Genomic DNA, 25,878 nt, shown 5'->3' with positions numbered 1-25,878 from the left:
ACATTGTCCCTCCAAGCATATCTCTGAGGCAAGTAGGTACAGAAGATGGTACAGCCATGTTTTTAGCACACTGGCAGATGGAGAGAACTGAGTCACAAGCCAGTTGGGTGATTTGGCTAAAACCATAGCATCTAATGTGATTACTGCAATCTCAGAATAGAGTTCTCAACTCCCACCTCCCATCTGTTCTTAAAAGAGAATTTGGGAGCCAATTATCTGTTCCTTTGTAAGAAGCATCTATTGATTCTATTAAGAGGGTTAGAGCTGGCCGCAGCCAAATTTGCACGGACTACCCCAAGCCTTGTCCTTATTCTTACCCTGCCCTCCACCCTCTGTACCCCCTTGTTGTTTCCAACCACACATTTCTAATCAGCTGCTCAAAGGATTTTGTTGGGATGCTCCTGGGGAGGCGTATGTCTGCACAGGTGGTATAAAAAGATCCTTAATAAGGAAACACTTCTAAACCCATTCTTTGTGCTTGAAACACAGCTTTGGGTACTTCATACCATTTTCTCCTTCCAACTTCACTACGATTTATTGCAGAGGGATGACACCCATGATAGATGCTAAATAAGCAAATTGATGATGATGGTGCAGGTGGTGGCAGAGCAGAATGTTCACTGAATGAGAAATAAAATAACCAGGTTCTGGCTTCAGCTGTTGCCAGCAAACCTGTGAGACCTCAGTTAATGCATATATATATATATATATATATATATATATATATATATATATATATATATATATTTCCTCTCTGGACTTAGTTCTCTCGCCTGGAATATAGGCAGAGCACAACAGACTGGAAGAACACGAAGAAGACAAAACGGACACTAACATGATAGGAGTGGGTGGTAGCTACTGCTCTATTCAGGCAGGTTCTCTTGGAGCAGATAATGCTTACAAGCAAACTGTTTTTCATCCTGGTCCATGTAGGACATTGCTCCCAATCTTGGTCATAAATCACAGTTACACACTCCCCTTATCTCTAGAGCATTAAAACGTAAGGCCACTGATTTCGTGAATCTCCTGTTGTCTTATTTTATATATTTGAAAAGATCCCGAGGTGTGTTTCTGATAGGTACTTGTAGTGATAGGTAGTTGAAGTTAGCAATCATTGCTGTTTGCTGGGGAATCCTGGACTATAGGAGAAGATATTTGGCAGAGTAAAAGCATGAGGATGGACACTCCTTTAAATCACACCATTTATTTAGTCTCAATGTGAGGCTAGACCTGCCCATGAGGTGAGTGGTTGGCCTGGGGAGAGATCAGGAGAGCTAGAAGTGTACCGAATGCAGGATGCAATGGAACGCCGTCTGGGAGGTCAGGCCTCATTTGCTTTCATTTCCCCTTGACTCTAATTCAACCTGGATGGAGTTTTAAATCTTTCCTTAAAGAACACCCATTAAAGATGATAAAGTAGTCTGGCTCCCAGATCCATCCAACCCCTCGAGCTCTAAGATGAAACAACAGAGGCATCTGCAGTGTCTAATTTTGTCTTTGGAGCTAATTAAGTATCCTGTGGGATGTGCTAAGTCCAGGATGTTATTTTGCCTGGAGTAATGGACAGTCACTAAGGATGAATGATGTTGGGTCCCCGGGCCAGTATTAATCTGGTTTTCTTAAGTAAAACACATCTGGTGTTCAAAAAAGCTCTCTCTCATCTAAATTAAGCAGCTACTTTAAGCTGCAAATTCCCAAACTAAGTATCTTCTGTGAGATTCCCCAGGTGTAACCAATGCCATAAAAAAAAGATTTGGCTTCATTCAGCTAATACTTGGGACTTCATTATTGGTACCCCAAAACTCAGAATCTTATATTGTCTTAATACCTAGAATCTCACTGTTAGTTATTTTGGGTAAGTCACTAACCCTAAATGAAAATTATTCACTCACTAGTTTTGAAGTATTTCACCTTTTATACTTCTCCCCCAAAGTCTGAATGCTTGGAAGAAAACTTAGTACATGGTCTTGTATTAAAATCCAGAAAGAAAGAGTTAGTTACACTGTTCTCCTTACAATGTGTTTCCTTTGATAACTTTACATTTTGGAAGAAATCAGGATGAATGATAAACACCTGCTGCTTTTCAGAATGAGATTCCACACATGTGTGCCTTTGCGGTCTATCAAAGAGTAAACCTGTAATTTGGATGCTTGTCATCGGAACCTACAAGTTACAAATGGGAGTCGCGGTTCCTACTGCAGGCATTCAGTGAGGCTGTCAAGTAGTGCCTCTCGCTGCTGTTTCCTATTTTTTAACATTGTCTTTACGTAAATAAAGTGTAACACTGTGAAAAATGAAATATATGAACAAAAATGCATGGAGAGGTTCACCAAAGAGCACTTACATTATTCATTTCAAGCGATTGGTTGACGCTGAGTCTTCATTGAATATTTCAGTGTTTAGGAGTATTACTAAGGTTATCAACTGAGAAGGCGAATAAAATTGCTTTTGGTCAAGGATCAGCTTTAGCATTAAATAGCTTTTGAATATTTATGGGGAGCATGTAATACCATTGTGGTGTTTAAAATTCTTGGTGCTATTTTTTCCTTGGTTTCTCCTTCGATTAAAATAGCCATGGAATTTCAGGTCTAGAACGAACTTCAGAAGAAAGCAAGGGGCTATCTTAGGCTTGGTCACCCAGTTGGGTCTTAACAGTTGCCATCTAAGTACTGTCCTGCTATCTCTCGGTCATGCACCCTGTCCACAAAACCATGCTTTGGCAGATAGATGAGAAACAAGATTCACCTGTCTCTTTAAGAAATTGCTTTATCTTAGTTGGCTCAGCCTAATTGTACCTAGGAAATTATTATTTCTATATTCTAGTATTATTCTAGCATCTCCTGGGAGCTTTAAGGTCCAACACAAAAGATGACTGATATTATTCATTTCACAAACTCTCAGCTGTTTAGTTGATGTTACGAGGAACCCAATTTGTGGGATTGAATCCCATTCAGTCCTGGTTAATTTTCTGTTTCACGACCGTGGCAGGGATGCCCAGAACTTGTGAAAATACACTGTCAATGGCCCAAGGAGTGGCAGTGTGATCTGCTCCTCTTCTACTTCTCATTGGCATGTACTATCCCATTCAAAGCTCATCTTCAACTAACCAGGGGTCAGTAGCATAACATTGATTTATGAAGAACATTCATGTTCAAAATAATTATGTAATTGCTTTTAGTTTCAGGACTGGGACTAAAACTTTGCTCTTTTATTCTCTGTCCAGTGAATTTTCCATTGCAGTCTAAATCCTCCTAAGCACTCCTGGAGGAATGAAATTGGCTAAGTCTCCTCAGTCATATTTTTCTGAGTAAAACACAGATATCTTGTGCTGCAGACACTGCATTAAATGTGTCCTAACTTGCAGAATCCAACACAGCCAGTGAATCCTAGTAGCCCCTTTGTTTACCTCTGAAAAACAAGGCCAGATTTACTTAGTTTAAAGGAGACAGAAGGTTTGGGACAGAAAGGAATGGGAAGGAGCACAGAACAAAACAAAATGCCAGGGCTCTCCAACAGTCTGAGTCACATTCAGGGTTGTAAAATGACTTATAGCCCTGAAAATGTTGGCAGAACATTCAGCATAGATCATGCATTTCAGGCACATGATGCAAATGCTTTTTGGCTCATGATTACAGGCCAGTAATTTCTGAGGCCCTGTTGCAGTTCCAAATAATTCATTGTATTTGCTTTCTGAACTAAGTCCCTTGGATTGATTAAAGAGAAGCCTTCCAAAGGCATGCCTTCCAGTTGGTATATGACTTGGCCATTAATCACATGGTGGATGTGACCCTATGTTCTCGTACAGTTGCATAACATTTGTGCAAACCCACATGATCTCAATTTCCTGGATTATTCTGGAGTTAAGAACATGTATAAAATATGATCAGATTGGCTAGGGTGTGGCCCAGCCAAAGATGTAAGCTGATTTCATGTTTGATTGTGTGGTAAACCACAGGATCAACCTCGAGCTTTGATTGGACTGATAAGTCATCCAAAAGAGTAATCATATTAGGGGGATTTAGCTGTATAGACACAGGCTTTCTTGAAAATATGGAAAACCTATAGCTTCATCCCATAGTTACAGTTTTGTGTTTTTATTTGTGACAACATTGTTTGGAAGGTAGGAATGGAATAGTGATATAAAATATATACATTCAAAGGAGGACAGTGATCAAAAATAGTTTAGGGCTATGTGGCTCAGTAGTAGAACACCTAACAAGCATGTATGAGGCCCTGGATTCAGTCCTTAGCACTGTTAAAACAAGTTTTTTTGATTGTTTTACATAAGGGTTCATTTTAAATAATGCACATTAGTGATTATTAATTTGAACAAAGTGTTTATAGTAACAATGAAGAAGCAAGATGAGCTTATTTGATTTTTTTTTTACCCATTATCTGATCAAGACTTCTGTGTTGCTGATTGGATATTGCCAAGAACAGTAGATAATTCTAGAAAAATCTACTGGAGTAACTCTTTGTGCAAAGAATAGCTGAGTAAATTCAATGCATGTTCTTTTCCCACGCACTTATGTTTGCTTCTTGCCTTTCTTATCACAGCATAGGTAGAGGTTCTGTGAATTCCTATTGTCATCATGACTACTCTTATACTAGTGCTACAAGGAAACTTGGGTGTCATTTTACCCTGTCTCCAGGAGATAAACCCAGTCAAACTAACAATTTCAATCTGTTTTGTTCTTTTGGTCAAGACTTTGTAGCTATCAAACTTCTTTATGACCTGAATAGTAAATACATAAATTCCTGGTAAATTGTGGCAAAAATATTATATAGAGAACCTTAAGCTATGTTGTTTTTCCTTATGCTTGCGTTAGGTATTATTTGTAAATCTTCTAAGCAGCACTTAAATCTTATCTCTTTCTGAAGCATTCCAACTTGTGTCAACGAAAGGATGAACAATATTAATTTTATAAGTTGAAATCTTTTTAAGAGTGTGTTGGCACATGTGCATTTGTGAGCATGTATGTGTGCGCATGTGGTGTGTTTGCGTGTGCGTGTGCATGTGCGTGTGTGTGCGCGCGCGTGTGTGTGTGTGTGTGTGTGTGTGTCTGTGTGTGTATATCTCAGACACAGCTTCCTTGCTCTGGGTGCTTAGGCAGTAAGAGCTAAGAGTAGATCACTTTCTGTAGTCACACTGAAGACCCAGAGGTTCATTAGTAGGCTATTAGAGAAAAAGCTTTTATTCTTATTCTTTGCAGATAGAGAATGGATTTTTCTTTAAGATAAAATATTCCAAATTTTTGTTTAAGTTAATGGTTCAGGTTCTGGTGATGAGATTAGTGATGAAGTCTACTTTCTCGATAATTAGCCCCTTTTACTCTCTACTCTCCCAAAATGAGCAGCAAGTTTAGATTGAAATGCTTCCCAAGAGGCAGAAGACAGTGGCCCCAAGGTAAAAGCAATTTGAGCCTTCATCTCAGCCTTACTCCCTCAGCTCTTCATTCATTTTGTGGCTTGAATGGAGAATGCATTGCCTAGATTTGCAAAATATATGGAAAACAATTCTACCTCCAGTTCATTGTCCTCTTGGCTATTTTTCTCATTTTGAAGCTGCCTGGAACTATTTTGGGCCTTCCCAATACACTTAACATAGCTTTAAAACAGATTTAAGTCTCCCTAGAAGACTGAATTTCTAATTCTCCATCCAATAGAGCAGTATGTTCTTAAAGCGCTATCAGGTGTTTCAGTATGCACACATTTATCTGACTCTTCTTTTAGTTAGAAATAATACAAAATGAAATTGAAGATTTATGCTTTCAGTGTGATTTGATGAAAAACTGCTATAAGAACAGCTGACTTCTTGGCAAAGATCCGAATGAAATCCAGAACACTTTCAACATAAATATATGTTCCCTCTTTGGGCCATACAAGGCCCTTAATATGCACAGTCTCATATTTTAGAGACAACTTCAAATCCCTCAAAAATATCAGTTAGGAAAAGACAGGGAAATGAATCTGTGAATTATTCACCCAGGGCTTATCCTTTTTGTGACTCTGTTTTACAAATTGTTAAAAGACAAAAGATGAGCTAGCATTTCTTAACCTCAGATATACTTCTAGGGTGTTATAACTTTTTGTAAAAGTATGCATGCTCCTTAAGTGTTGATAAATTTTTAAAAAAGTAACTGAAAAATATGTTAGGAAATAAAAAGTTCTCCTAGATTCCTCTAGTGTTTTTTTTCTTTGGTGGGGGAGGGGAAGGGGTGCTCATTGAAAAAATTACATTTATTAATTTTAATTCAATCCAAAGCCTGCATTTTAAAAAATATACAGTAGACATTTAACAAATACTTGTAAAACAAAAATGAATTTGCCTAAATATAAAGGATTTTTAAGTCAGGGTTCCACTGTGTTGGCTTGTCCAGACCATAATATTACTGTAAACAATTTCGTCTTATTCTATTTAAAATTAATTGTCTACTGTGTGCATGAAGTGTGATCCTGTATTGAGAAGACACATGAGTAAGAGTGAGTTCCTTGACTCAAGGTCAAGGTCACTTACTTTGTAAAAGTGTTTTAAGATCAGCAAGGACTTGAGAAATTCAAGGTAGTCCCTAGTATACTGCTTGTCTCAGGGGATGCAGTTGCCAATCCTGGGAAAGAAACTGAATGCTTATTCCAAATTGTATCTGAAGGAATGCACATATAGAAGCTAAGTTTGTTTTGGGTTTGTAAGAGGGACTAGAGCACAGGTGGGCCATTGCTTAAATTTATAATGCAGTAAATCAGACATTTTAAAAAGCTAGAGACAGAATGTTTAGAAGAGAATGTTTTAATATTTAAATTCTTTTAGTATAGGTGTCCCTGACCCAAAGGGCAGGGAGATGGCACCTATTTTCCACTTAACTATACTTTTTTTTTAGTACTGTGCAGGTTTGGGTTATTGAAAGTTTCTGATTAAAGACTTTCTGATTAAATCCTATCACCTCGACTGGAGAGGTACTACAATTTTTACAGCACCGTTAAAATCTTCCTTGGATCTCTTGCTGCCTTTCCCATCCCTGTCCTCTCTGCCAGTGCAGGCGTAACTTTAAGTATGTTTCTCTCCATTTCCCTCCATTCCCCATTGGAACAGTTTTAGAGATTTGGGTTGAAGCAGTATGGAGATGCTGGGATTATCTTTCAGAGAATTTCAGCAGGGAAATTAAAACTCCATTTGGCTGTGAAAGATGAAGAAGAAAGGGAATTCTAAAAGCCAAGATGTTTGCTGAACTTTTGGAAGCCAGTAGAGCTCTGTGATGGATTACTTGTCTCCTGGCTTGGCTGGCTGCTGGCCTGGCTTCCAGAGGGTCTGTCCTCCTCTTCCAGGATGACTTCCGGACCTTTCTAGAACTGGAGTCAGACTTTCTGGATCCCAGTACTGGATCAACCCACTACTGGCTATGTGATTTGTAGCAGGTTTCTTCACCTCTCTGTGCTTTAATTTAACTCACTTGCAAAATGGGAGTCACAAATAGTACCTATTTCCCAGGGTTGCATAAGATTTGACCATATTTAACTATATATAGAATAGTTGAAGTAGTACTAGGTTGTATGTTCTACTGATTTACTCTTTTTTGATTGAACTTGATATAAAATCATTGGAGAAGAAGGACTTTTGTTTAAAAAAAAGTTTAAAAACCTCTTCTTAACTTTGGCCTCCCTCCTTTATGTGTCAAACAAATGTGTTGGGTTCTTTATTTCTGGGACTATTTCGTTGTTCTTATCCTGTGTACATCATCTGAAGGAAAAGTTTTCCCCAGAGTTCTACGCCCAGATCTCCTGCTTCCTACCTACCCACTTTGGGATTTTACTTGTTTCCATGGCTACAAATATCACCACCATGCCACTAATTTCCATATCTCTGCTTTATCTTGTTAGATATTTTAAAAATACTATATGCAAAATCACTTTAATCCTTCCAATGAAAAGAATAAGATGTAAAATGCTATTTGCCTGTGCTACAAACTGTCCTGTGGTCTTTAAAGCAACTTCAGAGATAGAGCAGGCACATATGAAGAAATTTTAAAATAGATTTGGATTACTGACTCCCTACACATGCCAAATAAGAAAATAACCATAAATGAAAGCTTTCTATGCAAAAATCCTACAGAGTCAAGTCATAAGCCAGCTTTCTCTCTCCCAGCACCCCCTCCTGGGATACATCAATTCCTCTGCATTTTTCTGATGACGACCTTGCAAGTGTTCATTAGCTCCCACTGCATTAGCTGATAATAACTACTAAGATGTAGTGGTACATTTGTGCAGAAGGTCAGCATTCAGACAAAGAAAGGGGGCTGAGACTCAGCATTAAAGACAACAGAAAAAAGAAGGGAAAAAAAAAACCACCCCCCAAAACAAAAACATGCCACAGGTGGTTTGGCAGCAAAGAGCAAAGTGATAATCCTTTCACCCTTTTAAGGCACATTTTCCAATTTCTCCTTTGTAAATCAGCTTCAAAGCTTAATACCCTGTATTTCTACAATGTAGATGGGCACATTTAATGATGTCAATTTGGAATTCAGAAACAGAAAAAAATTCTTTATAATATGACTTTGTCTACTGCTATTAAAACTGAAGATTGCTAATATTTATTGAGTCATTATTCTAAGCCATGCATTGTGTGGGCTGCTTTCTGTGTATCATCTGGTTTAATCTTCTCAGCATGCTCAGAGAGATAACACGACTTTTATCTCCATTTTACAGGTAAGGAACCCACTTGAATCTCAGAGAAGTTAAGTGGATGGGCTCTAATCACAGTTTACAACAGGTGAAACCAAAATTCCAGTTTAAGTCTCATCAAAAGCCACTGTTCTTAATGACTTTTCTATAGTGTATTTCCAATATATACTAGTTAGTCATTCCCATCAATAGACCCAGAAGTTTAAAAATCAGGTCTTTAAAAACTGAGCACAGGGACGGAAGAGAAGCAGAATGCTGAATTATTCAGAAGTTAGAAAATCACCCCTTGGTTTGTCAAAAGTTGATGACATCCTACAAATGTTTCAATGTCTGAGTTCTTTAGTTTCAGTTATCAGATCTAAATAGTGTACTCTGAATGTGCACACGTTCACAGTAATTTCTCAAAAACGATATGCACTGTCTTGGGACTCTGTAACTAGGAGGAGATGGCCCAGAATAAGTGTGTCATGAGGTCAGAAACCAGGGCCACTTCACTACACCCCTCTGCACAGGCAAGGTATTTGCTCAGATGGCTCTGATTTTCAATATTTTCAATATTGCTATTGTGACTGCCCAGCCTGAGTTACCGTCATTGTGCATAATCCACGGTCAAGTCCCTAAAGAACTACAGAAATAGTCAAAAAGAGCCTTTCTGACAGAATGATGAGTGACATAGAGTTATTAAGGTCCTTTCCTGAGGAGGCAGTGAAACCACATATGATACCTCTGCTCAAATGTTATTCATGCCCTTCTGAGGTTCTGGAACACAAACTTCAGCCATATTAGCATCACACCCTACATATTCATGTGGAATTAAAAACTTGAAATTAAAGGTTTTAGAAATGCTGCATTTCTTTAGAACTCCTACTCTCTCTGGACACAAGATTTACATCAATTTAAGCACAAGCATTATTTAAAATGATTTTTTTTAACTCAAGTACAAATTTATATATTTTCAACTAGAAAACACAGTTTTGATGAATGATATTCCCTTTGCATTAAAATGGAAGTCTCCTTGGACTAGACTCATTAAAGTAAAGGTCCCATTCCTGGATTTTGTGTGGAGAAGTAATTTTTATGTGATAGTCCTAGATACCATTTTCTTTTGGGATGCACTGGGGAATGCTTAAGAGAAAATACTTAATTGGACAAATGTGTTGCTTTATCTGCAGTCAAGTGCTGGGGTCATTAGAACAAGCACTTGAGAAAGATTGTAAAATATTGAACACATGGCGGAAGTGGCCCAGGGATCAGGGTACTTGAAACATGATTTTTTTCTTAATGTTGCTGCACTTCATTGCATACATTTGTCCAATCTTACCATTAACTTGGAATCAGCTACATGGAATTTTAGAGGACTATGTATCACACCCTAGTCCTTTAAAGTTAATTATAATTACTATGTAATATCAAAAGGTGATTATACAAAATGTCCTCTTGGTCATTAGATTTAGATTTTATTTTCTATGTTGCATTTGTGCTTGCCTGGAAAAGACTGGGAAGGGGGGTTTATCATTGTCCAATAAACATAGCTTTGCTTACTCTATCATCAGCTTGCTGAAGTGTACTGCTTGAGTTTACTCTCCATGTGAGACAAAAAGCAAATAAACAAACAAAAAAATTATATTCTCAAATTGTGGATGTGTAACCGACGTGATTCTGCAATCTGCATTTGGGGTAAAATTGGGAGTTCATAACCCACTTCAATCTAATGTATGAAATATGATATGTCAAGAGCTTTGTAATGTTGTGAACAACCAATAAAAAAAAATTATATTCTCAAGACTTACGTAAAATATCCCATGTTTTAGAATCCCATGTAATTTCCAATATCATCACTTAGAGGACAATGTGGCTGGTAACAAGTTGCTGAATTTGCACAAATTCTCTAGCTTCTTGGCCCCTCATGCTCTTAGGTAGAGTCAGCTGTCCTCTTCCAAAATTTAAGTTACTGGAACATTTCTCTTTCCCCTGATTGATACACTCAAAAAGCTCATATTTGGTTTGATTTTTACTGAAGATTTTCCTAATCTGAACAGTGATGTTCTGGGATAGCCTGTAACGTGGGGAGGTATGAGGCAAAGCTTTGGGTTTTGGTAGTGGTTGATGTATGGGAGAAGCTGGTGTCTCGAGGAGTCATTGTAGATAAGTGGACTGATGAGGAAGACATATCAGTGGGAGGTAGCCTAGGAGAAGTATGTGCTAGAGCAGAAGGAGTATATCTCCATTCACATTGAGGCTGGAAACCTGCATGCCCGAATCCTTTGACACCTCCACGTGTTGCATTTGAACTTGAAAAGAGGGAAAGGTGGGAAATGCTCAAGAGGAGGGAGAAATGGTAACTTCTCTGAAAACTGAGGAAAGAATGAGATGATAAATGCATAGACCTGGAGGTATTCAGCAGGAACCCATGCCAGATACTTGCAATTTCTTAAAACAGGAAGTTGCTTAGTGGCCCAAGAGGACCCCAAACTCCATCTTCTATGTTCCTGTCTTCTTTGTAATATAGAACTGGTGCCTATGCTTTTCACAGAAGCAACTGGGTCTCCTCCTGCACAGATTGCTGCCCACCCACAACATCAAAGCAGACCCAAACCTCATGCACACAGTATGCTCTGAAATGACATCAAGCCATGTGTGCCTTTCTGAGACAAAGAAGAGAGTAGGCGAACTGCACAGCAACAGTATTGTAAGCCCAGGAAAGTGAAATTTAAGTTACTTTAATCTCTCCTTCAAAGTGAATGTTATAACAAAGACCTGAATTTGGCATTGCTAGTTTTGTTTATTTGCTTTTAGTTTTGTTGTTTTTTACAGGTAGATGTTGGAACCCCTTCTCCAAATTCCAACAAACCCACACGCTCACCAAGCTAAATCTCATTAGGATCAGTGCCCACTACACCAAAATGGAGTGGAACTATGGTATTCCTGCACCATTTTCAGACTATCATCATCAAGTCTCTCAGTCATCTCAACTCACACCATGTGGAGCCTGGCTATGACCTGGTCTCAGCACAGCTCTTCAGAGCGAGGATTCAATGACTTGTATGGTATCTTATGGACCCACATATCCATGGCAAGATGGCTCATGATTTGTATTAGTTTAAGAATCAGAGCTTAGTGGGTCAATATTTCAGGATTCTTTGCCTTATATACTGACTTATCTGGAAACCATCCTGTCTGTGCTAAGTCATGGTCAGAGGTTCCAGCTATTTTTATGTCATCTGTTGGCAATCTTTCAAATTTTCCAACAGTAACCAGCTCACTCTTTTCTGCCTGGAAGACATTTTCTGGGGGAGAGGTAGGTTACTCTATTTTTTTTCAAAGTCCTGAGTACTAAGGATTAAGAGAATTCCTAATACAATGGACTTGGTGCCCAGCATTCTCTGATCATAATTCTATGACTCTTAAGCAAAACCACATCTTTCTTTTTATCCTGATAACCCTTAGTTCTCATAATAGGATTAGGAGTCTGAAGGGCCCTTACTTGGATCAATCTTGTTCCTCTTTGGTCTTCTTTACTCCTGGTTACTTTACTCCTGGTCTTCCAGGTACTTCTTTAAGCTCAGCTCTTCCAAAGGAGGCCTCTGAAGGAATGACCAGAGTTTCCTTTAACATTGTGAAATCTCATTTTGGGGCACATGTTGGCTTGGACCAGTGCTTATAGCATTTGTGCAATGGATGCTCATATGTCTATATCACAAGCTAGTACTCCCACAGGCAACTCACACTTCACACACAAACAAATCCTCCCCTTCCCTTCTAAACAAGCACTTCTCTCTGCATTATTATATTAGTTGAATGCAGATAGTGCATTTAGTCACCCATGCTAGCAAATCTAAAGATTTACCTTACATCTTCCTTACTCTTAAGAGTTCCACATAAAATCAATTTTCTTGTTCTGTTGATGATAACCCCAAATATTTCTCAAACCTATCCTGTCTTCTCTGTATCACTACTGTAGCTCATTTCATGCCCTCATCATCTCTTACCTGAACTTCAGGGTCTGGATCTTATTTGCTCCTAGTCCCATCACCTTCAAATCCCTGAGAATGATGATGATACAATAATGAGGGCTAATGCTTACTGGGTGCTTACCACAGGCTTTAGACTGTGCAGAAGTGCTTTGTATGCCTCATTGATGACAGTGCTTACTATAACCCTATGAGAAAGGCATTGGGCATTTTTTTCCTCCTCTTTACAGATTGTAAAAATGGTGCTTACAGTGGTTAAGGAAACTGCTAAAAATCTTATATTTAGAAACTGGTGGGAACAAGATTCAAGTCTAGTCTGTCTCTAGAAAATCAGGTTTCATAACAAATCAATGATTTCCTTGAAATCATGGATGGCTGGGAAGGCCATTTAAAATGCATGTCTCCCATGCTTAAAACTCTCAAGTGATTATCTGTTTTCTTAGTGGGTCACTCACTCAAGGCCTTCTCTTCTCATCCCCTTTTGTGGTAGGCTGTTCGAACACTGGCAATAATATATCTTACCTCCTCATATCATTCCCTTGATGGTCTTCTCCCACATTGACTATGGGCTTGGCCACATGACTTGCTTTGTCTAATGGGGACATTATAAAGTACAATGAGAATAAAGCCTTGAAAAATGCTTGGGTCTTGGGGTTTACTCTCTTCTGTAGCTGTCTATGAACCCTTTGGTCTCTGTATGAAGAATCCAAGGATAACTCTCTCAAGGGTGAGAGATCACACAAAGTTACTCCATCTGGGAGCTCATATGTGCACGAGAGGCCAACCTACAAGAGTATCATCTTTGATTAAGCTAGTCTATACCAAAAGACCTGCCCAGATGATCCAATGAATCATGAATAAATGAGGTTGTTGCTATTTTAAGCCATTAAGTCTGGGGCTAGCTTTTTACACAGCATGAGTGAATTGATATACCTACCCATGGTTCCACTTTCACCTTTTCCAATTCCTGGATTACCACTTCATCTAACATAGCCTTCTGCTGGCTGGCCTATGATCCCCACATCTTTGCCTTTGCATCCTATGCTGGGAATGCCCTTCCTCTCATCATAGCTCACTTTGATTCATCCTTTGGCCCTTTGTTCAGATTTTTCTTTTTTATTCTATCCTTGACATTTCTCTTCTAACTGTGGCCCTTCAGGCTAGAATAGGTAGGTATTTCTAAACATTCTCAAAGATCCCTATCATGAAGTGTTATGGTTTGGATGTGAGGTGTCCTCCAAAAGCTCATATGTAAGACAGTGCAAGAAGGATCATAGGAGAAAGGATTGGGTTGTGAGAGTCATAACCCAATCAGTGAATTAATCCCTTGATAGGGATTAACTAATTGGTAACTGGAGTGGTAGAGTGTGGCTGGAGGAGGCCGTGGGGTATATATTTGTATCTGGCAAGTGGAGACCTCTCTCTTTGCTTTCTGATCATCATGTGAGCTGCTTCCCTCTGCCCAACTCTTATGCCATGATGTTCTGCCTCACTTTGAGCCCCAAGGAATGGAGCCAGCCTTCTATGGACTAAGACCTCTGAAATTATGAGCCCTCAAATGAACTTTTTGTCCTTTACAATTGTTCTCATTGGATCTTTTCGTCACAGCAGTGAAAAAGCTGACTAAAACACCAAGATTCCAATAGTTTCTAACAGCCCATTCATGGGTCTTCTTTATTAGAATTGAAGATACCCCACACCCTATTTGTCCCCCACCTCAAACCTTAGCAGAGTGGCTGTACTTACTATAAACCAATAAAACTGGAGTCCATAACTAAATGAATGAGTGAATGAAATAAGGAGGAATTTGTCTGGAGTGAGCAAGGGAAAGGCCCTTATATAGTCAATATAGATTTATTTTGATACTCTTTAATTCAATTTTGGTATTTCTTTGTCTTACTTATCAGGTACAATCTTTGTAGGAAAAACACAGCTGGGCTAGGATTGTGGCTCAGTGGCATAGCCTTGCCCTTGAAAATATGAAGCACTGGGTTTGATCCTCAGCACCACATCAAAATAGATAAATTAAAAAAATATATTGTGTCCGTCTACAATTAAAAAAAATTTAAAAGAAACAAACAAACAAAACAAAGCCAAGCTGCAGGCAAGGGCACTTGTGTGTATCCCACAGAGCAGGTGTCTCAGGGATGCCCACCATTTGGTCCAGATTATGATGCAGAGGAACGGAAAGTGGCTAAACAAAGTTCATAGAAAGCACAGATTATTTCTCTTGTTCACAAGTTCAAAATAGAAACTGAATGCATTTTCTAACAAGTTTCCTCTAACTAGGTAGAAAAGAGAAAAAGTAATTTTCTCTTTCTTTTTCCCATTCCAAACCTCCTAGTGCCATCGTAAAATCTACCCTGAGACAGAGTTGATAAACTGACAGTAGTATCAAATGTCAACCAGGCCTTCGCTCCCCTCCTGAGGCTCTTGGGAACAGCCTATGAACAGATTGTTCCTGCCAGAGGATCTCATTATTTTAAGCAAATTGAATTTCTCATTGACTATGTTGAAAGGTTGTACGCTAGTTATAATTACTGGTTTTACTTAATTTCCTTTTATAAATAGGTTGGTACTCTGTACTTGAAAGTAGTATGTTGATTACTAATTTTTTTCTTCTTCTTCTTTTGGCCTCAGGGACTGTTTAGTGCAAAAACTGCTGACTGAATGAATTTAATGAAACAAATACACATCCAATTACAAGAGGGTGTGTGGGAGAATACGTGCTGGCACGTGGGTAGCAAGTACACACTAAGCCAGGACAACAGGGCTCACAGGGAACACAGGGGGGTCTTGCTGCTCTAAGTGCATGTCAAGGGATGATGTTGGAGAGCAATGTGGCTCCTGGCAGTAGGATCCTGTGGCTGGGAAACACCCTCTCTGGCAATTTCTCTATCTGAATTGCTACAGACTTCTACTCATGGAAAAACCTTTGTCCTAAAGAAAGTCAGTCTCCTAAAGAAGTAGAAGTACATGATCTTGGAAACAGACAGATGAAACTGCCATTCTACCGCAGTTTTTAATAAAAAATGCATATTTGTGATTTCTGTGATTGTAGAAGTATTTTTTTTCAGAACAGTTAGAAAAAGAAACCCAAAGAAGAAAATAAAAATGACCTATAATCCCACTACTCAGAGAAAACCACTCGAAAGTTCATACATTTTCTTTAAATTTCTTTAAATTTGGAATTTATTTTTATCAATATTAATTTGCTGCAAACATATCCCTATGTTATCTATTTTAAAATGCAACTCTTAATAATTAGATATTATTCCTGTGTGTGCAGACTGTTATATCACTAACCATCCCATTATTTTGTTCAAACTTTCCTTTTATTACATATTTGATTTTGGTTATTATTTTTGATGTTATAAATAGTGCAATATTGAATGTTTCCATTATTAATTTTTCTACATATGTCTCACTGTTTCTTTGGGGTAAATTTGTAGAAATGAGATTTCTGGATCAAGGAGTTTGAGTTCTTTTAGATCTTAATGTAATGGTGAAATCAGTTTTTTAGAAATTTCATGAACTTATTCTCGCTCAATAAGACTGTATGTTTTACCATACTCTTGTGAACACAAGGAATTAAATATTTAAAATATTGTCAGTGTGATAAGTGAAAAGGTCTGCCTCATTGTATTAATTTGCATTTTTTTGTGCTTATTAGGGATAAGCAATTGTGTTTGTCTACCACAGGAAATTAACAGGTGCTCTGCCCTAGGGAATAGAATTTAAAAGGATAGAATATAGACAAATACGTTTTGATGGGAAAAAAAAGCAAGAAAAGAAAAAAAATGCCCAGAGCCTAGATCTTAGCAAAAGAATCAGCTGAGGAGTTCAGGAAGATTCTGGGTAGAATGATCAGGGAGGGGCCAGACTTGGTGTTTTTTAGAAGCTTTGCAGGAAAAGCTGGTAATGGAAAAAGGCTTAGATACCCTGGACAGAGTTTTGCTGGGTAGAAAGATCTGCTGTTCACCAAGGTGGGATGTCAAGAGAGGCTGAAGGTGGACCACGAAGGCACTAAACTCCTTTTGGGGTAGGGGTAGTGACAATTCAAGAAAGTTCCCCAAAGAGAATCAGAGATGAAAATAGCCTAGCATGGTTCTGCCTTTGATTATACCACTTGCTCTCCATTTGGTGCTAAGAATTCTATCTTTGATTACACAGATTACTCATTAGTTGGGACAGATAATTCAGTTTGTGTATTATTCTGGTTCCTGATTTTTTTTGCTCCAGGGTGAGTTTCAGCTTCTTCCTTGCATATAAGTACCTCTGTGAAATGTTAAAAAAAAAATGACTCAAATGGAAGGTTGGGGATTATTTTGGATTTCAAATAATCACTTTTTTTCTTGATCCCTTTTGCCACAGAAAATAAAAATATAGACTTTAGAAAGACGTTTCTCTCTCTCCATCCAGAATAGAGTCTAAAAGGGTAAGTATGTGTGTACCTGTGTGTCTCCATGTGCCTGTGGGTATCTGGTGTGTCACACCTCAAGGTATGCATATTGCTTTAAGGAAATGTGTGTTTCTATGTTCCTGGATGTGAACAAACTTCTAAAACAACACCTGAAGTCCACTACTATTCTGGCCCTTCAGATACTGCTCTTAGTGTTTGAGCAATGTCTAGGACCTTAGCTGGCATTTAAGAAGCTGCATATGTAGAGGAAAAATATAAAACTCTGAGCCAGGAAGCTTGGACTGTAGACATCCTTTCTGCCACAGGCAGGCTGAATGATGTGTGGAACTCAATTAATTTCTCTGGGTTTCGTGAATTTCTCTTGTGACCAATGAAGAAGATGACTCATGACTTCCAGAGCGGGGAAATGGACACATTCTAGTCCCCAGCTTGGCCAAGTGCTAGCTCTGTGGCCTGGACTAAATCCCTGAGCATCCTTGAGCCTTAGGTTCCTACTAAAACAAAAGGGATTGACAGCATCAGCTGCAACTATCAACACAGAGTGTAGACAGTGTAGAGGTCAAGTCACTTATTGGACAAGTCGTAAACAGGGTAAGTGGTGAAATAATGAGTTTCAAAGCATCAGGGAGATTTTAAAATTTCAGCATAAGGGTGTGGTGCTTGGTTAATACTGGCATTCACATCAGAATGGGGCTGGGGTGGGGAATATGCTTCAGCATCAGCGGACCAAAGTCTAAAGTACCCAGAGAAGAGCCAGAGGATTTATTGTTTCATCAAGGGCTTTGAGGTAACATTGCTTGGCTTTTTAAACTACTGATGCCTTGATAAAAATATAAATCTCTCCTTCTTCCTTAATTCTACTTGAAATATTAGAGTCCATTAACTACCAAGTCCAACCTCAAATCATTTATAACCTCTCAAAGAGGGGCCCTTTGTTCATCTCACTCACCCCACTGCTATATTGAGCATGCTCTGAGGTGAATCCTGAACTGGCAGCCATATTTCCCCTCAGATGATCCTAGGAACTCCAGGTTGGTGCAATCACACAGTGTCCTGAGCTATCCCTCAGGACCAACTTTCTGTCTACAGAATGCCAGAGCTTGGAGGTTCATCTGAGGCTTGGAGGGGTAAATGGCAGGAGAGGGTCCCTTGGCTATTTAGGGACAAGGTTGGTGCCAGAGTTATTTGTCTCACTGACATGTGCTTTTCTCTTTGGGAAAAGTTTTCTTTGAAGTTGAAATAATTTCTTTCCCTCCTATGGCTCAAAGTTCCAAATAGCAGTCCTCCAAAGGTATCAGGGTGACTCAAGGCCCCCACAGGGTTTAGAGGAAAGGGTCAAGGGGCCATTGGTGCATGAGGAAGACTGCCAGTTGCCAATGTGCACAGTTTTAGGCTTGCTTGCTCAGTTGGTGGAAATACTTATGATTCTTTAACATATAATCTGCTAGAAGGGGTCACCTCTTCACCTTCAGTTAAAGACGTGTTAAAATACTGTGTTAGACAAAGACAAAATATTGAATCTTCACTTCTTTTTCCTGGTTCTTCTTCTTTGAGTATGAGCCAGGTAACATTGTGCCCAGGGTAGGAAATCTTGTAAACTTTGGGGACAAATCCTGGAAATATCAAATGGCAACATTCCCTGGGGTTTGCCCCACACAGCTCAGAAAACCGTAAGCTACTTTTCCACATAAGCAGTGTCCTCATTTCTCCTTTTGAATTTAGCTAAGTAAGACTTATCAGCAGTAAAATCAGGAGAAAAGGCTAAAACAAAAAAAAAAAGAAAGAAATAAAAATAAAACAACTAAAGAATTGCGGTGGGATTTTCAGAATGCAACACTGAGACCAAACTGAACAGCTCTGATATTTCAAAGTCCTTGGAACTTAACTTGAAGAGATGAGGAAAAATAAGTCTCTTCAATTAACTTCTTTTATTTTTATGCTAAGCTACATTCTTTGACACAACATATGAGATGATATAATTTGGAAAGTTTTTGAAACCATTAACTGTGTAGCATGGACTCATTTCTATAATTTGCATAGTGTTGTTGGTCTGGGGTCTTATAGGGCCCTAGATAGTGGCACCAAGAGTTTTCCCAAACATAAACGCTTTGAGGATCACTTAGGAGCATATGGGAATGAAATGAGTGATATAACCAGTTTGGTTATCCTCCAATAGAGTGGTGAGACCAGAGTAACTGGAATATGCACGTCCCACCTACAGTTTTCAAGGTTGAATTTTTAATAAATCCCATGTCGTAATTATAAAATGTGTGCTTTGCCCAAGGGTGATCTGTCGCTTTTGCATTCTGCTTAGAGATTTGAACTCCCTTTCCTTCCTTTCCCCCTCCCAACCACCAAACAGTAAGTAGCATGACAAGATGGCTAAGAACATGGGTCAAGAATACCAATGATCTGTGGCTCAGTGGTACAGCACTTGCCTAGCATGTGTGAGGCAGTGGGTTCGATTGTCAGCACCACATATAAACAAGTGAATAAAATAAAGGTCCATCAATGAAATAAGAAAAAAAAAAGAAAAGAAAAAGAGAGAACACCAGTGATTAACTGTACTTCACCTCTTTGTTCCTCAGTTTTGATCAGAGGTAAAAAATAAATGAGACTTAGCTGAATGCCAGGTCCATATGAAGCACTGTGCATATGTTCTGATTTATTATTCATTCATTATCTATGGGCAAGCATTCAGGCACCTCCCATAGCTTAATGGGAAGCTTTGACAATGAACTCAATTTGGGTCCTTTGCTTAAGGAAAGTGGAGGAATAAAGAACGAATATATTTTGCCTTTTATGTGTTAGGCATCATGTTATGAACTTTTCAAACAGTATCTGATTTTACTCTTTAAACTACTTTATAAGTTTTATTATCTCTGATTTTTAATGAACATAGAGATACAATCAGACCTCCCCAGGTGACGTGGCCTAAATCAAAGGTTGAATTTAGGTTTGATCAGACGAGATTGGGTGTGTTCAGGGTGGTATGGCATGAGCTTTGTAATGTTTTGAACAACCAATTAAAAAAAAACAAAAAACAACAACAACAAAAAAGAATTTAGGTTTGAATCCAGATCTGACTCTGGAGCCTGTAGATTTTCAGCTCTTACCAAGGTCTTTAAATTGCAACTGATGCTTTTGTGGCCACTGTTGCATGAACCAATATTCTGCTGGTTTCTCAGCTGGTCCCACATTTGGTCTTGTGTTCTTGTCAACACAGGATTCCACATTCCACCATCACTCAATTGTGGGATTGTTGTGGGAAAGAAAAGTTATTTTTCTTCCTGAGAATATTCTGGGCTTCCTCAAGGGAAAATTTTGGTCAGCCTTTTCCTACTTTCATTGTCTGGGTAAGAAATAGCCTTGAGCAAATAGGAAAAGTCATAGCCATCTTATGGTTCTACTTAGATTCTGTATTTTATTTGCATAATCCACACTAGCAACCACTTTCTTCTAGAGGTCTCCTTCCTGCCCTCCACATCAATTCACCAGCATGTTTAGATCACAATTAACAACAAGAAGGAAAGTCAAGACCACCAAGTTCACCAGCTGCCAATAGGCAATCTGCTTAGTTTTCTCTGCCTATATAAGAGATCTTACTAAATACTTAGATTTATGGGTCCTGCTCTTTGGAAATTCTGATTCAATCACATAATTTTAACAAATTCTAATGTACAGTCAGGTTAGGAATTCACTAATCAAGCTGACTCTCTGAAATTGAAAGAGATGGAAATTATGTGATGGGGCCAAGTGTCAATTAGACTAGGACTCTCCACTGCTAACTTAGTTGAGCAGTTTCTCTACTACACTTCATAGCTTATTTTGACTTTCCAAAGTTATAAGCTTAGAAGAGTGGAAGGCAGTGGCAAGAATTTTGTACCAACATTTTAATTTGTGAATGACATTAAATTGTAGGATTTATCTCTCAGATTTTAAGACTGGCTATTGCTTAAAAATCAATACAGGTTGAGTACACAAATATCAGTATCTTGACTTCCCCTGAGAAACACACGTATGTAAATTTCAATTGGAGCAGTCTCCTAGAGGGTCAGCATTATGGCCTTTTTCTTATCGCATGGTATTTCAGTGAAAATAATTTTTAAAATATTAAAAAAAATAGATGACACCTAGAATTTAAGAATAGGAAACCTCTTTCCCCTATTGCAAGGTTAGAGTCTCAAGGGAGAAATGGAATAAGTGTAAAGTACACCTATTTCAGGGAAAGATTAAACAAAGACAGGCTCTGCCTCAGCGTTGTTAAGAGAGTGAAAACACTTGCTGTGGAGAAGCTTAAAAGCATTCCTTGCTTTTTTTTTTTTATTAGCATCCACTTCTCTTCTGAAAGGCTAATTGTAAAATTTATAGAGCTAATTATCTCTCTAGATTAATATTTATGAATATACAATAGCAAATGTGAGTTCCAAGTGTTGTATTAAGCTGTGGCTTTTCTCTCTTCACACATACAAGCAAACAACAGATATCTCAAGGTGATGTTAATATTCTCTCTACAATGTATGTAAACAGTCATGCTAAATTTTTCTTCCCAATTGCTGCAAATTGGTATTTACCCAGCAACCAAAAACTATTTTTAACAGTTAATACTCCTGAAATGTATTGGGACCTTTCTGCTGTATGACTAAGATCTTAGAAAATCGATTGCATAAAGGCTCTCCTAATCAAACACCAAAGAGCCAGGCTTCTCTTTATTGACTCATTTTAACCACATTTTATTATTTTTAAGACAAAGGAAGGAGAATCAAAAGCACTTTGTTGTTCTTCCTGCACTTAGGATACACTAACAGTCACTTCATTTCCAAAAGCAGAAAAACAAAGTTAAGTGCTACAAAAACACCCTACTGATTAACCCAGTGTGTTCACACCAACACACTCAACTGAAAGCCAAAAGTCTGTGCTTAAATCATTGCTAGTTCTTCTATCCACATACGTCATGCAGTCTGCAGGAACCAAGGTAAAGAAAGATGTAGAAGACAGGAGGCAGAGACACTAGAAGCCAAGTCTGATGATAAATGAATGGCTTTGGGCCATTCCTGAAACTCTGTGTTTTAGTTTCTCTTGTCTAGAGACCCAGAGGTATTTTACTATATCAAGAATTCTCAGTCAGGGATTTGTGGTTTGGAAAAGAGACAATGGATGAGCTTTAGGTATTCTCTAACCCACCTGCTCCAAAGCCTCATTTAAATTTATCATATGAATTAGTACAAGCATATTATTGAAACTATCCATAGTTATCGACAATCCTCCTAAGATTTCAGAACCTCAGAAAGGTTAAGAACTATTGTGCTGTGAAATCTCCAAGGTTCTTTCTTATTATAATTCTCCTTAATTCTTGCTGTATCCTTGCTCTAATCTTTTGCTTTTGCTTCAGTGGCACACCCTTCCTCCTATGCCTCCCAACCTTATCTCTAAGTTTCCTCCTCCTTAGATTTTGTGCTGGTCTAACATGGCAGCCTCTAGCCATGGGTGGCTATGTAAAGTTAAAATAAATTTAAAGGATCAGTTTCTTTTTTATACTAGTCACATTTGATATACTCAGGAGGGTCCTGTGGCTTGTGGGTACACTGGACAACATATACATGGAATATTTTCATCATCACAGAAAGTTCTATTGGACAGTATGTAAAAAATTGTTCCAAGTTCTTAGTCTAAAATTCTAAATTTTAATAAGTTCCTCAAGTAATTTTAATGCAGAGTGTCAATACACATTTGGAGGATTAGGGCTAAGGCTTCATGTAGAAATAGTTAAAGTATCATGGCCCTTGTTTCCCACATTTTCCAGGTCTGTGATGATGACTGTGTTACCATCAGAGCATCAGTCTCATTACTGACAGTGTTGGGAAGGCAGCTTGGGACTATGGCTTGGGACTTGGAGGAGTCTTTGAAGTTATCTAGTCAAACACGTATCTGCTGCTTCAATACTTTCTGGTCAATCTTCCAAGCAGCTGATCCTGGATTATATTCTATTTCACTGTGTAATTGTCACACCCTATTTTTTTTTGGTCCCCAGATTGATTCATAACCTTTAATTGCATAATGATCTCATGATATTATTCTGTTCCTCATTCCTCTTAAAGGTAAACAGAAGGGTCCTAGAATTTCAAGCCCACAGGTATTGTCAGTACATTTCTGAAAGCCAGACAATGACAGCAGCACAGAATCTTTAAACACAGGTTAAAATTTCTAACTTCATACACTGCAACACTAGCAAATTTTCTCAGTATACTATTTTAGTTACAATGCACAAAGCAGAAACAATTGATATATATATATATATATTTACATTAGAAAAATGTTCACTAAACTGTCATAAAGAAATGATGTGTGTCAATTTGAACTATTCAGTTTTAACATACATCCATGAGTATTCTGTCTATCCTAATCTTGTACCAAAGACAGTTTAGAAATAAATGATTTTAAAATAATAGTCATACAATTTTTTTTAAAAAAAGAAGCTTCGTATAATGGTCACAACCCATTGTTTTGCAAACAAAAATTTGGCATAAAATTTGTGATATTTATCTGGTAAAATATGGTCAACTTGAACAGGAACAGTGGTGGAGTGGCAAGTTATCTTTCAAGGTAGCACGTTTGTCTTACAAAAGCTCCAATTTTGGGCTGGGGATGTGGCTCAAGTGGTAGCGCGCTTGCCTGGCATGCACAGGGCAATGGGTTCGATCCTCAGCACCACATAAAAATAAAATAAAGATGTTGTGTCCACTGAAAACTAAAAAATAAATATTAAAAAATTCTCTCTCTCCCTCTCTCTAAAGAAAAAGCTCCAATTTATTTACTAGTCTTCATTTACATTGAAACATCCCTATTAACTTTAGCTCATCAGTCCTGGTTTTATCTAATTAGGGCTGAATTCTGACCAGACCTTTCCCACTTTCCCAAGTGCCATGTTCTATGAGTATATTTTATAGAAGGAAAGGGCTTTTGGAAAAGAGAAATTTTTGATGGGCTGTCTTGGGTGTGATGAAAGAAAAAATATGGTTTCTAATATTGTCTCAGCAATCAGGTCTCAGATTTTATTGGGAGAAGTGATCATCTCCCCCTTTAGAGCAAGACACAAGGAGCATTCTTACTTAGATTTAAAGGCCCATAGATTTTCACATTAAAATGTTTTCAAAGCTTTGAGGCACTAAGAGACCACTACTTTGGTGCAAAAATGTTTTCCTAGGCAGCATGGGTAATATGAAGTACTTTCCTCACCAGACACATGGGCAATGGAAATGAGAGCAAAAATAAGTAAGTAAATAAACTGAGTACCTTGAAAATCCCCCTGAGGACACATAGAGGTAAACAGGGAAAGATCTGAGTACTGGAGTCAAACCCACAAAAGTGGGCAGGGTCAGATGAAGGAAACACTTTATTGATAAGACCTCACTTGTCCCCTTAGGTTTGTGAATTTGGAGATACCCAGGTTACATATCTATTATAGCTACTGCATTTTCTTCCATACAGTTGCACTGAAAGGGTTTCAAATACCTGAAGACATCTGTCATTATCACCCTAAATTCTTTCTTGGTTAGGCTGAAGTCTATACTATTCTTCAGTCTTTCTTAATGCTACATGGCCTTGGAATTGTTCATCATCTTGTTCATTAGACAAGATTCCAGCTTGTCTAACTCCTCTTAAATTGAGGAATCCACAACTGAATGCTTTATTCCAGATGTGGTTTGATCACCCTCGAATACAATAAAACCATCACTTCCTTCTCTCTAAACACCATACTTCTATTAAAATGAATCTGATATTTCACCACTTTTCATTGAAGGGAGAGACTGGCAAAACATAGGAGAAGTTCATGGCCCAGTGGTCCCAAATTTCCTTTCATTTTACCTTGTTCTATCAGATTTTTATGCTTTTAAGGAAAATATAATGCTATAAGTAATGCTACTACATTCCTCTGGGTCAGCTAACAAAACTTGGAGAATCTGAGGAGTACCCAACAAGTACATAATTGATTGCTCGAATGTCTAATAGAAAAGACAAACAATGGAGGATATTACAAAAGTAATTAAATAATATGCATTTGTTAACTAGAACTGAGCAACATTGGGAGGGGTAGTTTTATTTTTAAAGTAGGTAATGAAGAAATTGTTTCTCTATAGGTGAGAGCTCTAGCGTCTATAATCACTAAATTTCTTATGTTTTTAAAATTTTTATACTTCTGTGGACCAAATACAAATTCAGGAAACCATCTCATGCATTAACCAAAATACACCAGCCTCTCTGACATCCTGGTTATCTAGGAATACCAGAGATCCCCATCAAAGACACTAAATTAGATGGCATCTAACAATGGGTTCATCAGTATCCTTAAATTATGACAGAGCATTCAAAGTTTTATAAGGGACTTGGTTCACGAATGGCTACATGAAATAGTTAAAATATCCTTAGCACTCAAGCTGGAATTCATAAGTGCATGTGGGGCAGTATGCAAGAAAACTGGGTCAAGTGCAAGTGAAATATGATTGGAAAAGGACTTTTGTGGTGTTACATAGAGAATCAGGCAAATGTTTGCAGGGATGAAGAACTCCTGCTCTTGTTTATTGGAACATGTGACCCTTTTATTCTCCATGTAAGTATGTGAGGATATAATAATAATAACAAAGTCACTGTGTTCGGTTTTTTTCTTGATTTTTCCAAAAGATTTGGGGATGGCTTTGTAGATAGTCTGCTTTTATCTCATTGTCCTTCTTGAAGTCTCATCTAACCCATTATGCTGAATGTGGGAGGGAGGTAGAGTGCTCCTTTTCTCTTACTCATGTCAGGGTGTCA

General features: G+C 38.2%; 1 protein-coding gene across 2 annotated transcripts in view; it reads right to left on the bottom strand.

The window, feature by feature from the left end:
* The window catches only part of Celf2 (CUGBP Elav-like family member 2), a 780,843-nt gene that overhangs the window by 651,124 nt on the left and 103,841 nt on the right, over nt 1–25,878 (bottom strand). The window contains exon 1 of one of the 2 annotated variants that reach the window (XM_078023206.1): nt 12,161–12,178. The exons of the other annotated variant lie outside the window; for it this stretch is intronic. The gene's annotated coding sequence lies outside the window, so the exon portion shown is untranslated. Of the gene's footprint in view, nt 1–12,160; nt 12,179–25,878 lie in introns of those variants that run through there. 2 annotated transcript variants of the gene reach the window in all.

Source organism: Ictidomys tridecemlineatus, chromosome 10 (genome assembly GCF_052094955.1).
Source record: "Ictidomys tridecemlineatus isolate mIctTri1 chromosome 10, mIctTri1.hap1, whole genome shotgun sequence".
NCBI lineage: Eukaryota > Metazoa > Chordata > Mammalia > Rodentia > Sciuridae > Ictidomys > Ictidomys tridecemlineatus.
Note: the sequence above shows the minus strand (reverse complement) of the source record. Positions and strands in the feature narration are given on the sequence as shown.